The sequence below is a fragment of the Protopterus annectens genome, chromosome 16.part0, assembly GCF_019279795.1.
Source record: "Protopterus annectens isolate FY-2018-M chromosome 16.part0, PAN1.0, whole genome shotgun sequence".
NCBI classification, from domain to species: domain Eukaryota; kingdom Metazoa; phylum Chordata; order Ceratodontiformes; family Protopteridae; genus Protopterus; species Protopterus annectens.
This window is the reverse complement of record NC_056750.1, coordinates 335,716,880-335,733,344: the sequence shown is the minus strand read 5'-3', so window position 1 is coordinate 335,733,344 and position 16,465 is coordinate 335,716,880. Positions and strand designations below refer to the sequence as shown.

Here is a 16,465-nt window from a genome sequence, read left to right as displayed (position 1 = left end):
ACATTTGAGTTTCAGACTTCACTCAGAAAATATATAATAATATAAAATCTGGCATTCTAGCAACATTCTAAGTTCATTGGAGGAATATTTAAAATCTGTCCCTAATTTTGAACCCCCCCCCCCCCCCCCCACATTATTTTTTTTTGGATTTGTCCAGATTTTTTTGCACTGAAAGGTTGAGAGCTATGATTATGTCCACCCAGCCGTGGAAATCAAGGACATTAAAGATGTACGGCTATACAAACTGCAACTAAACGCGAAATGAGCAAACGCGTCTTTAAATGATTTTGTGCTTGTGCGGTTACTAGTAAAGCTTTTCTGATGAATGGTGCTGAAAACCCACACTACTTAACCTCCAGTTTAATGAGCGTGTCAGTCAAACGTATAATCCAATCAGAACATTCATCCTTCTAACCAGGAAGGAACATCTTTCCCCTGCAACAAATCTTAGACCGAGAATCCCTCCCACTTCTTTAGCAATTGTAGGAGCATAGACTACAACTTTTAACTTTATATGTGATTGGGTAGTATTCATGTCAGTATTGTTTCAGGCACAACCCTCAGGTAAAGTGATGTTGGTACTGGAAGGAGACGTTGTCCTTTCGCTTTTTCTTAATTGCAATGCTGATATGGAATGATTTGTAATATGTAAGTGATTTTTTTTCATCACATAATTGTTGCTGTTGTATCATTTTTAATCTGAAAGACTATCTCAAGCAGTGGAATTCGTCGAGGTGAATGGACTTGCTTCTAAAGATGGTTGTTGGTGGCCCGGTTCGTGAGCTAACGTTGTGTAGTCTGCACGGGGCAAATCAGAGATAGTGACATTGCTTTTTAATGTTGGTATCATCTGAACCACTGTGCAAGATCAAGTCTTGGGGCAAGAGGTTAGAATGCAGATAAATCGGTCTGCTGTTTTGTATGGAGGGAGTTTACTTGAATCAGAAGCTGGACGTCTCCTAATATATTACCTAAGGCTTTTTTTCACTTTTCCAACTTGCGCATTTCTTAACCCTGTTAATGTCTTTGAGATTTGGTGCATTTTTATCTGACAAACTTTCCTCAGTGGAAGTAAAATGCATTTAAATGATCGGTGCTCTAACCTGGTGAAGAAAATTAAAATGTGTACTCGGAAACAACTTGGCAGTCATTTGTAGTCACTGTTCTGTCGATACTTTTAGCTAGTTAAAGAGTTGCCACTGTTTAATTTCTTTTTATGAAGTCAACCCAGCGCTAAATAATTATTTTAGTTATCTAGATGACAACTCCGAACTGAGTGGCACATGTAGTTCACGATCGCGCAAGCAGTGTGTTTTATTTTGGTTAATGTGAATGTGGTGTTTCAAATTTGAGTTTGTGCTCGTGCTTGTAAGAAGTATTTGTGGAAGTTTATGTGATCGACAGCAAAAAAACGTGTGCCTTTACTGTTGCGTGCCTACCTGCTTTGTTACAACTAAAAAAAATCAGCTGAAACTGACTCCTTGCCACAGCTTATGTCAGTGGGGTGAAAGTCCAGTATGGTTTCCCCAGCTTTGTTTATATTTTCATTCAGTCAAACAATTCCTGAATGAGATCAGCTCCAACTTTACTTAACGTCATTGTCCCTGCGGTTAGTAAAACTGTTGTTTAAACAAGGATAAAAAAAATCTGTTTTAACCATACATATCAACCTGAAGTATTGAAAACGGGTACAAAGTCCATTGGAAAGTAGGCACATCCAGCCAAAATCTGGCATTTAATAATCTCAAAATTTGAATACCAGAGGGTACATAGTTCTTCTGCTTCCAGTAGGAATGTGGGGAACTATTCAGAAAAGTAAGTTTAGTAAATAGACAAAAATGATAGAAAATATAAGAGTAACTGTAAAAGTTGCAGACTTCAAACCAGTGACAAGTGGAGTACCACTGGGTTCACTCATGTGATCTCTCCTGTTTGGTATCTACTTCTCTGAAGTACAGGCTAACACCGAAGGCCTCTGGCTAACGAAGTTAGCAGATGACTGCAAACTAGGAGCTATAGTAGAGCCCCCAAATGATGTGGACATCCTACAGAAGGGCCTCACTGAGACAGATGCCTGGTGTCAAAGCCATGGCCTCAAGCTCAATGCCAAAAAGTGCATTCATTGTTATCCCCTTTGGTAAAAACTCTGTACCCGTGAACTACCACATAGACGGCAGTCTTCTTAACACCAAATGTGCGATAAGAGACCTTGGGACCCAGGTGGACAGTAGTCTCTCCTTTTGATAATCACATTGCCACAGTAGTCAGGAAATCCTGTATGGCACACCTCATCACAAAAGGTTTCACATCCAGGAAAAAAGAGGTCATTGTTCCCCTCTACTCGACACTCAGACCCATTATAGAGTACAACGCTCCTTTTGGAATGTACCTCACAAGATATCTGCAGCAGCTGAAAAGGCCACAGAAGTACCTCACAAAGAGGATTACTGGCCTCAAACAGATGTCCTACACTGACCGTCTCAAAAAACTCCAGCTTTACTCTGTAGCATATCACCTACTCCGATGTGATCTCTGCCTAACATATAAAGCTATGTCAAACCCAGAGCTGTTGGACATGTTACACCTAAAGAAATCCCAATCCCTCCGAGCTACACGCTCTAGGGACCTAAACCTTGTCACCACAATAAACAGGACATGCTGGAAGATAGATTCCTGTCCCAGCGACTTCCCGTACTCTGGAACAAGCTAGCCATCTATCTATGTCAAGCAAAGGTCCTCATTAACGCTCTTCAAGAAAAATCTTGATGAGTAGATGGGAAATACACCCCAGGTATCACTTCTGTGGCCAGTCATTGTATAATATGTCATATACACAGCCTTTGTTGGCTAGGCTTACTTAGGCCCTTGGGCCCATAGCATAGTACCTACCTCTGAACCTATAAAATCTGTAGACTCAAAATCAACTGATTGCAAAGTTCTATGGCACAAGGTTGCTTGTTTTTGTAATATATGTGTGCTTTCTTTAAATTATTATTGCAGCTTCAAAAATCACATCTCGCTGTGTTTGGGATGGGGGGAGGTCACATAGTAGTGTGCAGATGTAAATCAAGCCTGAAAATACAGACATAGCTCCAAAAATAGGTACATCATATGCAGGGTTAATTTAGGCCTGAAAATGCAAACGGTACATCAAAATATGGACATTTGAGAGGTTTGCTTTTTAGCTTCTTTTGAAAGGGGTTATAGCTAAAGAATTTTTACTTTATTTTTATTTTTAAGGAACAGTCTCTTGTGTTGCATTTCTGGGGTGAGGTGGGCAGCTAACTGTGTGCAGAACATGAATCTTGAGCTACTCTTCTAGTAGCTCGAGTGTTGCAGTCGAGTTACAATGGTGAGTGTCAAACCTTTATTCTAATATGTCATTTGTCTCCGTATTGCTTCATAGCGTATATGTAGGTAATTCTAATTTACTGTTATTATAGGTATTGATCATATCTTCCAAATGTACCTTTAGTATGTGGAACATTTCTTCCTTTGAGTCTTGGGTAGCTCTTGTTCCACTCTGTCCACATTGAAAAGGGCCTGTCACGTAATATGCATGGTAAGTGACCCTGAATCGTTAATTCGTCAAAAGAAGTATTACAGGTATAAAGTAACACATTTAATCATGATGTGTGCTTCCTAGTTGAAGTTATTAGCAAGTGCTCTACATTTTGCCCATTTTTTTCCACTCCATATTGTAAGACATAGTGTTCCACATTTTGGAGATGTAATGTTTAATGCCAATGGTACTGCTTTATTAATAAAGTTGAGTTGATCACTGTTTGGTCCAAAAATAATGGGAGACAAAGCCTCAAAAATGGGGACAAATTTTATAAATGTAGAAAGCTGCTAGAATAAAAAGTTGTGTGTTTACAGTGTAGTTTCTGAAGGATATAAAGTCTGAAACTCAAATGACTGTCCTTATTTAATAAATTCAAACCTAACTGATTGGCCACAAAAATCCAGAAAATCACAGATTTTATGAGGAATGGACCAAAATTTTGAGGCAAAAATCTGGGCATTCTGTGAAAATCTGTACAGTTGAGAGGTATGTGTGTGTCAGATCAAGTTAAAGCATACCTTTAATCAGCAGATATTTCTCTGGTTTATGTAAAAGAGAAACAAAGCTGCTGACTGAAGTAGGAGTTTTGATTGCTGTTAGTATGTTAGTAAATTAGAGTTACTGAATTTGCATTGCTGAGATAGATGCAACGACAGGCAAATCCTCAAACACTTTTTGTAAATATGTGTTACGCAAGTCAGCTAACTTTACCGGTGGACCATTTTCAGTGATAATACACACTAGATGCAAGTGCTAATTTGCCACTGCAGTTTACTGTTTATTTGCTGTTAATGAAAGAACATTTTTGGCAAATTACTATGACATAATTTGGATGTCACTATTCGTATGTGAGCAACAAATTAGAATATGCATTTAGTACTGTTTGGAAGGGAAAATGTTCATTCTCATGTAGTAATGTCTCGGTTTGCTCTTATGTTCTTTATCATATATCTTTATATGGGCAAATTTAGAAAATTGTGAATAAGGTTCTCTAAAATACATATTTGTACATGCACTTGCTTGCTGTCTCGCTATCTCTCTGCCTTTGTTTTTCTCTCTGACACAGATTTGCATGCTCACGCATGACCACAGTGCGTATGAATGCATAGTGCATGGAGACCATTGTGTAGCTGTATAACTGCAAAAACTGTTGAGTAATTGTAGTGATAACTGAACAGCTGCAAACATGTTTAGTAAGTGTAGTAATATGAAAATATTATGACTATTATTAAATCAGGTAAGTATTGTATGCCTAGCATACACAGTGCTTTAGCTTGTATACAATGTATAATTGTCTTTACACTTTCTAATGAATGTGAATCGGCTTCTTTCAATCTGTTACAGCTTTCTACGTCATCATTACTACACTTATATCCAGAAAGTAGATTCTTTCAGCACTTGTGGTTTTGTGTAATATAAAAATGTACACTTGTGGTAGTTAACTTTTACATATACGTTATATAAAGTGTATAGAAATGATCGGAGGTAATTGATGCTTTGAATTTTTATGGTGATTCCAAATGTGTTACATTTTCAGTCTAGTATACTAAGTCACTTAATACTTCAGTGATGCACCTTAAGTTGTTGATTTGTCCCAGACAGGTCGAAATGTTTATTGTTTATGTTTGTGTATTAAAAAAAAAATATATATATATATATATATATTATAAATATGTGTGTGTGTGTGTGTGTGTGTGTGTTTGTACGCGTCCGTGTGCCTTCTTATTTGTTTCTTTTTAAACACCTTTATTGAATTACCACTTGTGGCTTAGGCACATTTACATTTATATAAAAGTAATCAAGTGTATTAACAAGTAAAAATTAACAAATATTATGGCCCACATATATTGCTATGTATCATATAACCTAAGCAACATTACATAAATTATTCAATTCCTGCCCTTTTCTTAAACAAGAAACATCTTTATTAAACCATCACGTACAACATGAGCAGTCATACATTTATCTAAATAAAAACAAACCACACCCACAAAATCCTAGTTCTAAGCATTTTACATCACAAACTGTACTGACAGACTCCCAGTTGCAAACCTTATACATCACTTATCTACCCAATCGTTTTCAGTTAAACATTACATAGCTCATTTAAGTTCTGCCTTCTTTTAAACCTCTTTCCTCCCCATATGTATTGTTCCTGTAACTCACATTTTTCTTATGTAGTTTGCTCCTACCTTTTTATAAAGATCTCAATTCCAGTTCTTTTATCTCTATTGCTATATTCACTACTTCTAATATAGTTGGTTTAGATTTTGATTTCCATTTTTTAGTAATTGCTTTTTTGGCAGCCATCATTATTAGAGACAGCAAGGCCTTACCATGTCTAGGCAGTTCCGATTCTGTATCATAGCTGAGAAAAATAATTTCCCTCATCACACCAATCTGCCCACCCAGCATCTCCGACAGTGCAGCCTGCAGGGAATCCTTCAAGTCCCCCAACTCACTGTACTCAGAAAATATGTTCTGAATTACCTCTTTCTTCCCCATCACAACTCCAAAATTTGCTATCTACCTGAGGATAAATTCTCTAGTGTCTACTTTGGGTATAAAAATATCCATGTAAACATTTCCAAGCAAAAATCCTAAACCTTCTAGATTTTGTTGACATATTTGGGGAGAAATACATATATCCTCCCATCGTTTCTTTGTGAATTGCTTATCCAGTCTCTCTTTCCAATTCTTTCTAACCTCCTCTTGATTCTTAAAGTCGTCATGCAATATTTTATATGCTATACTAATTATTCCTTTTTTAATGGCAGCTTCTGTTCTAGATTCTACTTAAAAACTCTACCAGTGCTGGTCTTTTTGTTTAGGACCCCCCTGTTTCCTTCTCTTTGTCTATACTCCGATATGACTCCTTGATAGGGAAGGCACTCTCTATTCTGCAGTTCAAACACATTCTTGGCATCTTCCCATCTTCCCATTCTATCATATTCGCTCTCTAGTTATTTGCTCCCTATACCTTGGTCCCTTTGCCAGTTTTCTCCCATAAATTCCAGCCCCCTGTTGCCTATATGCCTAATTGCAGCCATCACTATTGGCAGTCTCTCCTTTCTCCATTCCCGTGTTGGCATAGTTCTTAGAATACCTGCAGCTATTTTATGGATATAATATTCTGAATGAGTGTTAGTCTCCTTAAACACCTGCATCCAAAATCCCAGTCTGTCCTTGTTTCTTGAGTTCCCCTGCTCCCATTTCAACATAATCACTTTCCACTTTGAATTATAGTTTTCTGCTTTAGCTATGTGTAGGAGCCTTAATTGTGTAGCTCTGAAATACCCCTTCAAATTGGGTAATCTCAATCCGCACGGTTCTACTGGAAGAATCACCTTATCCCACTTGACTGTTGCTGTTGTCCCCCCACAGATGAAGTCTTTCAGCTCTTTATTAATTGCTATCCACAACTTCTCCGCTGGCTGATAAAAAAAAAATATGCCTGACCTGTGTATAAGATTAAAGGGACTAAAAACATTTTGACGGCTTCTATCTTACTATCCATAGCCATATAACACGGCATCCATTTTCTCAGTTTTTATATTATCTTTTGTTTAGTCTCTTCTCACATATCCTTAGCTGCCACACCAGAATCATTTTTAATCCATCTCCTAAATACTTTATCATGACCCCATAAAATAAGGGTGTAGCTGAACCAATTTGTGTGTGGGTACATAATTTATTGCTATTGCCTTTGTTTTGGCTTCATTGATTTTGTATCTCAAAGATTTGAAACTGTCTCAAAATGTTCCACAACACTATAATGTCTCTTTCTGGGTTTCTCAGGTATAAAATAATATCATCTGCAAATAGAGCCAACTTTTCTTGATTACCATACTAATTATATCCTTCAATTTCCGAGTCCCTTATTTTCTTTGTCAATGGTTCTAAATATATTGCAAATAACAAAGGGAAAAGAGGACATCCCTGCCTTGATCTCTGTTCAAGAAGAAATTGTCAGAAATTCACCCTCTTTAAATTTATACCGCTGATTCCTCATAAATCCTCCTAACCAACCTTACATTTTTTTTTCAGGAAATGCAAATGCTTCCATTACCCTGCTCATAAAGTCCCAGCTTACTCTGTCAAATGCTTTCTATGCATCAAGACCCACCAACAACAATGGTATTTTTTTACATTGTGCATCCCTCTGGATCTTCAGTGATCTGTTAATGTCAAATGTTTGCCTCCCCTCCACAAAACCACATAGGTTCATAGGTGTGTACTAGGCTAACGGCCCTGGAGCCTATGTAAGCCTAGCCCAAAAAGATTCCCTGGCATCTTGCTGCCCGATGTTAGTTCCCAGTGCCCCTATCAAGCATGGCCACTGAAGTGATCCCCAGGGTGAATTTTCTATTGCCCATCCACTCGTCAAGATTTTTCTTGAAGTGAGGTGCTCTGCTTGACGTGAATGGGAAGTCTGTTCCAGAGCATGGGTAGTCTGTGGGTTAGGAACTTGTCCCTCCAGCATGTTCTGTTTATTGTGGTGATGAGGTTAAGGTCCCTGGAGCGTGTGGCACAGAGGGATTGGGATTTCTTCAGATGTAGTATATCTAACAGCTCTGGGTCAGACATGACTTTGTAGGTCAAGCAGAGATCGCCTCTAAGTAGGCGATATGAGACCGAGTATAGCTGGAGCTTTTTGAGTCTGGCCGTATAGGGTATGTGTTTGGGTCAGGATCCTCTTAGTGAGATATTTTTGTGACCTTTCCAGTTGTAGTTGTCTAGTGAGGTACATGCCAAATGGGGCGTTGTATTCTATAATAGGTCTGATGAGGGACAAGTAGAGACGGACTATGACCTCTTTCTTCCTGGACGAAAAACCCTTTGTAATGGGATGTGCCACACAGAATGACTTTCTGACCACAGTGGCAATATGGTTGTCAAAGGAGAGGTAGCTGTCAACCTATGTCCCCAGATCTCTTATCACACCTTCGGTTGATCTGTGCTTTCTTATTCATTGTCCACAGTTCATTTCTGATGTTCCCTAGTAATTGCCTTTTGTTCATTACTCACTTCTGCATTGCACTTGAACTGCTCAGCTGGGTAACCGACAGATGCTTATGTAACTTTTACTAAATGTTGGAACATTTTTTTGTATTGTATGATGCTTATTGCCAAACCACTAAGACTCCTGAAAAGTTAAAGGTAAAAATTGTATGTAAAATGAAAATACAGATTTGCAGATGTTTATTTTTAACCCCCCCTCCTCTCAAAAAAAAAAATCTTTGGTGTTAATGATTCACTAATGAACATTAGAAAGCTGTAACAGCCTGAGATGGTGGCTTGAATGCAGCACATTTTAGGTTTGCACTACTAGAAAGTTTTGACAGTATTTTACTATCAAAATTAATCCAGATAATGCTAGGAGTGAAGGAATGTGTATTTTGTCTTAGGATCAGTAAAAGTAAAAAATAATAATTCAAAAATGCTGTCAAAATATATATTAATAAACCACGTGGGATTTTGATTTTTCAAGTAATGGGCAAGAGACCTTCATTATAAAGAAGGATTTACAGATTAATATTGTCATCCATATAATAATTATCCTTAAACAGACAATATGGATAGTAAGGTAGACTGTATACAGGAGACTGGCAATAAACTGCTTGAAAAGTTGAATGATCCAGTAACAGAATACTGGTATACACATTATAGAAACAAGTTTAAATGACATTCAGGGAAGACTGGGTGAACAAGAAAGATCACATTGAATTTTTGCTAAAACAACATAATTAGGTACTGGATAAGGTGGGTGACCCAAATCAGAAGAAAATAAATAATCTGAAAATATTTGGTGTGTTGGATAAAACATAATTTAATTACTTTACCAACTGAAGTCCAAAAGTGTTACTCCTTCAGTAGGGTTTGTCATATGGTATAGAGAACCCATAGATCTCTCACAATGCCTCCAACTAAGAAAGATGACCTTCCTAGGTCTGTAATTTGTCAAATTAATTTCGGAAATAAATAAAGAACTTATTAGAACTGCTTGGTTAAATTCTCTTTTGAAAAGTAGTTGTTCTGCCATTATATTTGATGTTGGCTGTTCGCAGAAAGCTTTGTGGGAGAAAAGGAAGGCATACTTAACCACTGGTTAAGTCCTTAAAATATAGTATTTAAGTGCCACATTTCATTGCCAGCAATATTATGAATCTTTCTTTCAGAGACTGGAACATTTAATACAACAAGCTAGTATATTTATTTTTAAATAAAGTATATTTTTTGTCTATGCAGTAACATGAGTATAGAAACTTAACACAAGGCTATATCATTTTGTGTGACATAATATATATTTTTTTATAATTATTTAAATCTAGGTCTTGAGAAAAAGTATTATTCATTTTATTGGTCTGCTTACAGTACAGCTTTTCAGACTGTCCTTTACTCTTTAGGACAAAGGCTGTGTATATCACATATTATACATTGACTGGCCATTAACATTCAAAAACGATCATACTGATCGGTCAGTCCACCCAGTCTGCCTGTTGTTAATCGAGCACATACCCACAAAAAAGTCTGGCTGCTAAAGTATCATTGAGCAGCTGTACTGTCCTGTCGCCATATAGAAAAGAAGCAAAAACACTTAAACTAATGACACATCTTTGACATTTGGAAGTTCTTTGTAAGGTTCTAAGATAGCCACAGTGTTCTCCAAACAAGAATGAGTTATTTAAAAAAAAAATCAAAACTGTACCTGATTTTTCTTGTACGATAAACATCGCAGCTCCTTATGAACAACTTCCACATGTACAAGTTAAAGCACACAAAATATTAAAACCAAACCTGAGCTTATCAGAAACTATTAAAACCAAACCTGAACATGTCAAAAACTACAAAATAATGATCCTCTAAGAAAATAGTATAGAAACACAACTTCCGGTATGTCTTAGTTCCACGCTCTCATAACATTTTATACAATTTACTATTATTTCCCTGGTCTTTCATAATGCTTGCAGCTATAATCAAGATTACCAGTTTCTTTAAAAATGTATGAAAACTTTGATAAAAAATGCTTTGTTAAATCTGTGTACATAAACATTGCAAACTCATTAATGTTCCAAAACGAGCAACGTGATTGGACACACTGAAAACGGTACCTGTTTTCCATAAACTGAATTAAAAAAGAGAAACATAACACATACAGAAGAAAACAAAAGTAAACCTGTAACAAAACCACTCAAACTATTATTTTAATGGTAAAAACAAATTCAAAAGCAACTAGTACATAGTGTGAAAACAGCATAACCATCCATGAGCCTTCTTACCTCAAAAATAGTCTACACTGAAAAATAACTGAATAATACATACTAGCGAAATAAAAAAAAAATGGAATTAAACTTTCATATAACAAGTGATACTGAACTGCAAGAAATATTTGACAACATAGCAACTCATCCTTCAACAGGCAAGAAAATACACCAACAGCAGTAACAGGAAGTACAACAACATTATCATTCCCAGGGAAACCAGGAAAGTAAGACCACCCATACACTTCAGAAAATAAAAGAAAATTTTAAAACTAATAGAAAACAACAAACAAGACATGCAGAAAATATATCTGAAGCAATAGAAATACTAGAATTAGAAATGGAAGAAGCAAGTACAAGAAAACAAAGTGGGCTATAAACCTAACAAAAAATACTGCATAGGCTTGCACACTATTACACCAGAGACCTTAAATTCCATACTAAGAGAATTATACATTACAGCATGAAACACAAGTGGAAACAAATAGAAGTGCATGTGTAGCCATATGTGCAGTACTCGACAAAAATATAAACAACCCACCATTAAACAGAAAACTTAATTAGATACACGTCTAGCAAATGCTAATAATGTATTTAAATCAGTAATTAAAACATACAGAAAACAAGGAAAAGATACATCAGAACACCACAACCCACTAACAGTAGAATAAATAGCACAGCTGAGAAACGGCCAAGCTCTTCCCCAAACATGGCAGATGGACTTGTCAGAGAAAAGTCTGGTTTGATATCCAACTACACTTTGCAAGACGTGGAAATGGAGTGTGATACCACATACAAGACAGTTGCACAAAAAAAAAATTAAGATGTTACAGAATGCATAAATTTTGACAAACATGAAAACCATATAGAACATTACAACCTCACAAAACAATTACTTGGAGAGGATTCAAGTTTGAAAACCCCACAGACACATTATGTCCTATAAAAAGTTTCAAAAAATACCACCTAATACCACAACACTGTTTCTACACCCAAATTGGCTGCCTCAAGATATACTAGACAAAATGGAAATGTGGACACACAACCAATGGGAATAAATTACCTTTCAAAACTGGTACCAGAAATATGCAGACACAAAAAAATACAATAAATGAATTTAATACTAATAATAAAACAGACAGTGAACCAAAAAAAAAAGAAAAACTGTAACACAGAAGCTCCAAACTTTTGAAAATTCATCAGAAACACCAACAATCGCAGAAAAAAGTATAAATTATGGAATAGTATAAACATCTACAACATAAAAAACCCAATAAAACAAGTAAATTTATGCTTATTTAACTTAAATATTATTTATAGTATATTATATTTATTTTACATAACTAAATATAAACGTAATATCTCATTACAGGTACTACACTAAGAGCTCACACCAACAACTAAAGATAGACAAACCCAACACAACCATTTATAGAGGAATAAAACAAACTATAACAGTAAAACATAGCAGATTAAGACTAAATTAATGTGTATAATTCTATTCTTACATCTGCTGAAAAATTAGTAACTTGTATTTAAATTGAAAGTTACAATAAACTTGAACTACATGTCTGGAACTATTTTCTCTTGTAAAAAGTGGAAGATTACAAAATAAAACAGAAACCTAAATAACCGTAACAAAAACACAACACAGCACAAAACTAACACCATTGTATGATAGCAACAACCCATGGCTGGTTGTGGGTAATGCTGGATATGGTTGGCTTTGTTGGTCACTCAGGCTTCGCTGTTGTGACCAAACCATACCAACCATGTGTAAATCCAGCATTACCCACACCAAGACATGTGTTATTGCTGTATTGTTTGCTAACCTCTGCCTTAGGTAAGTCTCTTATTTACATAAAGTTTAGCCTACAGGTATATGTGACTTTAATGTGTAAAACAACATGTTTATTTGTCAGTCTTGGCATATTTTGTCATGTAGAAATGTACTATTTCACAATAGTTTAGTCTTTTTTTTCCCAAAAATACTGCATTACTATACCGTACTGCTGCTTTAAGCAATTTGTGTATTAAATGTACAGACTGATTCGTTAGTATGCCTTTTCATAGTTTTGGCCATTTTCTGTTAATATAAATCTTTTTGTCAGACTGTGTTCCCTCACTTGTTTAAGCAGTACTAGTCGGTTTAGCATGTTTTAAAAGCTCAAAAAAAAAGTTGTGGAATCCCTTCTGGGGTTGAGCTCTTTTTTGTTGGAGGCAATCAAGCAGAGAAAGAAAATAGTGAGTTTCCTGTTGTATGTATATTTTATTTAAGTGAAGTCGATCAAAAATGTCAAATATGTTTAGAACTTATTTCTTTTTGAGATTAGTACCTTACTCGAAAAGTGATCGGTGTATAATATTAGATGGCAGAAATGTATGCAAAGAGAAACAGCATGTTATGTGAGGTTAAAAGTGCTGAACGCACTATTTTTTCTTGGTGAAACAAGATATACACTTTAATAGTCCCCAGTTACTGGATAATCCGAATTATAATGGATAAAGACATATCTAAGTGATGTTTTAAGATATGTTGTTAGTGTACATATGTGCAATTAATGTTTGTTTTTGAATGCTGACTTGTATGTGGCAATATCGTAATATCTAACCATTTGATTATCTTTTCCCTTCCTCTTTTATGATATTAAGTTCTATGTTTTAACCTGATTTTTACAATGACTGCATTATACATATGGGTACCACTTGGCAGGACTTTTTTGACAGACAGGGAAGCCCTATTTGCATTTTAATTAATAGGCTTGTTTGCTAACTAGAATGTGGCCCTTAGACACATAACCTTATCAGAAGTATTATCAGTTTTCTGCTGATTTATAAAGGAAGGAACCTTAGTGTTTTAGCTCCAGGTTACTTTTTAGGCTGTGCTTTTTAACAAGTTTTGAAGTATATTAGTTTGCTTCATTTTTTTTTTCAGTATTGTAAGTACCCATTGGTTAAAGCAAAACTGCATAGGTTTTATGCATTCTGATAGGGTTAGTAATGCAATGTGACTGAAAGCTCTTGTGTATTGTAGTGACTGCTATAAAAATGGAACTTGAACAGACTTGAGAAAGCTAATAATGGAAGACTTGGCGGAAAGTTTTAAAGTCTTGCAGTTAAGTGAGATAGACTGAAACTATGTAAGATGTTTCTTGTCCATAGTTTGAGTCGCTCTGCCTTTATCTGCCTACTATGTGAATCTGACCAAATTACTTAACCAGACAATGCTTTAGGGCTTTTAGAAAACTGGGACAGTCTCCTTAACTGGATACCTAGTAAGTATGTATGAACCTAAGGATTAAACATTAATTTAAATGGATGCAAGCTATTGTATGATGAGTGATTAAATCATTTTTTTACCATTTTACTTTTTTAAGTAATTTGTTTACAGGGGAAGTGAGTTGGTCTACTGATCATTTTGATTCATGACCTAAGATCTTACATAAACAGTAAGTAGAACGGTACAGTAATGTAGGCATACAGTATGATTAAGCATTGATTAGTATAGAACATATATATGCGAGTAGTACATCGATGTTAGTAGTAATAGTATTTACAGTGTTTACAATTGCTAGAACAGTCTCAGTAGGTAGCACACACCCATTTTTTTTCCAAAATAGGTAGCTGAATTAATTTTTCAGTACTGACACTGCAGTGCAGTATGGGAGTGCTGCACTCCTGAGTGTGTCATTCTGCAGATAAGATGTTAAACTGAGCCCCCATTTGCCTGAGTTGGTAGTAGCTAAGTAGATATAAAAGATCCCACAGTCCTTGTCAAAAAGTAGGGGTGCTTTATTGATCTTTACATTAATTTTATACTATAAAGACAACTTTAAATCAATTATTTACACTCTCATTTTACATAAAGACTTAAGTTCCTTTGTGTTTTAACTTAAAAAAAATAATTCTATGTCTTTTGTTTTTATTTTATATTTACCCTCTAGCCCCACTATTTTTTTCTATTTTCAGCTAATATATCATACCCTTTTTCTTGTGGAAAAATATGTCAGAATGTGTTACAGAACATCACCCATATTGTCATAAACAATACTTTATCCCATTTCAATATTGCATGTCTTTCCTTTATGTTTCCAATACAAGATATTCATATTTATGCATTTAAATCCTTCCCATCTATATTAATTTTTAAATTTATTTTTTTTTATGCAATCCAAAAGATGTTTTTCTTCACTACAGTAAACATATTTTCTTTCCTCGGTCACCTTATATTTCATATTCCCTTTCACTAGTAACTTGTCTAATAAAATTCTCCACAAAAACTCTAGTTTTTAAAAAAATGTAAACCCTTTTCTGCTGTTTCTTTTTATTGCCTTTATTATTTATCTAGTTTAGTCACTTCAGTGGGTACACTTTTTTTTCTAAAGTCATACTATACTATTCTTGTCCCATCAACCTCATTTATTTTGAATTTCCATAATTTGATTTTATTCTTGTATTTTTCTTCCATCATGTCCTTTTTTTTTGTTTTCCTTTAATTTTTTATCCCATACATTTTACTTTTTATATAAAATTTTGCCTGTCATTTTTTTTGTCTGTCTCATTATCCAAAATAAAAGATGCTTAAAAAAATAAAATATCCTGACTGCACTCCAAAGCTGTAAACACTGCATCAATGGGTCCTGATAATGTCTCTTAAATAGCTTGAAACATAACTTGTCAGGCTCACTAAAATATCTGTTCAACCACAACCCCTATTAAAGCTTCCTTCCTAGGAAACGGGGGACCGTAATGGTCATCCATCCCTCTACACAATGGGGAAGTATCAAGAGACCCAGAGAACTACAGACCCATATGTTTGGCTAGTCTTGTATAAGTTCATAGGGGGCTACTAGGCTAATGGCCTTAGGGCCTTTACAAGCCTGGCATGTTATACCCATGTTCCCTAATTGACCTTGGTTAAATGGTCGTTATTCGCATGGCCTTTACAAGCCTAGCATGTTATACCAGTTTTCCCTAAATGACCTTAGTTAGATGGTCATTTTTCACAGAGCGAGTTTGTGATCAGGACCAACTGCCATTGTCCATGAGGGCATAGGTGCCACTCCTGGGATGAATTTATGGACTCCCATCCAATTGTGTAGGTTGCTCTTGAATAGGGTTCTTGAGGAGCTCTGCTTCATGTGAATTGGGAGTTTATTCCAGAGGAGCGGCATTCTCTGGGAGATGTATCTGTTTCTCCAGCATGTTCTGTTAATGTCACAGGCTAGGTTGATATCCGTGGAGTGAGGGACTCGTTCCATTTGATTTACAGATGTGCAACATTTCCATTAGGGCAGGGTCAGAGACTGCTCTGTAGGCCAGGCACAAGTTGCATCTCAGCAGCCTGTAGGATACAGAGTACAGTAACAGGGCTTTCAGCCTTTCCATGCAAGTTATGTTTTGGATGCCCTGAATTTTCTTGGTGAGAAACCTCTGTGGTCTCCCCAGCTGCTGCAGGTGTTTGGTGAGGTACATGCAAAAGGGAGATTTGCACTCTCTTATTAGTGGCCTGAGGGTCTAGTACAGAGGAATTATAACATCTTTAGTCTTGGATATGAAGCCTTTGCTTATGAGATGTGCAGTTGTGAAACAGGGATTTGAGGAGGACCACACAGGATTTGATATTTTTCAGTGAGAA

At 35.9% G+C, this 16,465-nt stretch overlaps 1 protein-coding gene across 1 annotated transcript in view; it reads left to right on the top strand.

Annotated features, from left to right (window-relative positions):
• The first annotated feature begins 564 nt into the window (after positions 1-564).
• The window catches only part of MIGA2 (mitoguardin 2), a 1,296,375-nt gene continuing 1,280,474 nt past the window's right edge, over positions 565-16,465 (top strand). Inside the window, exon 1 of the mRNA XM_044058371.1 lies at positions 565-648. The gene's annotated coding sequence lies outside the window, so the exon portion shown is untranslated. The remainder of the gene's footprint in view (positions 649-16,465) is intronic.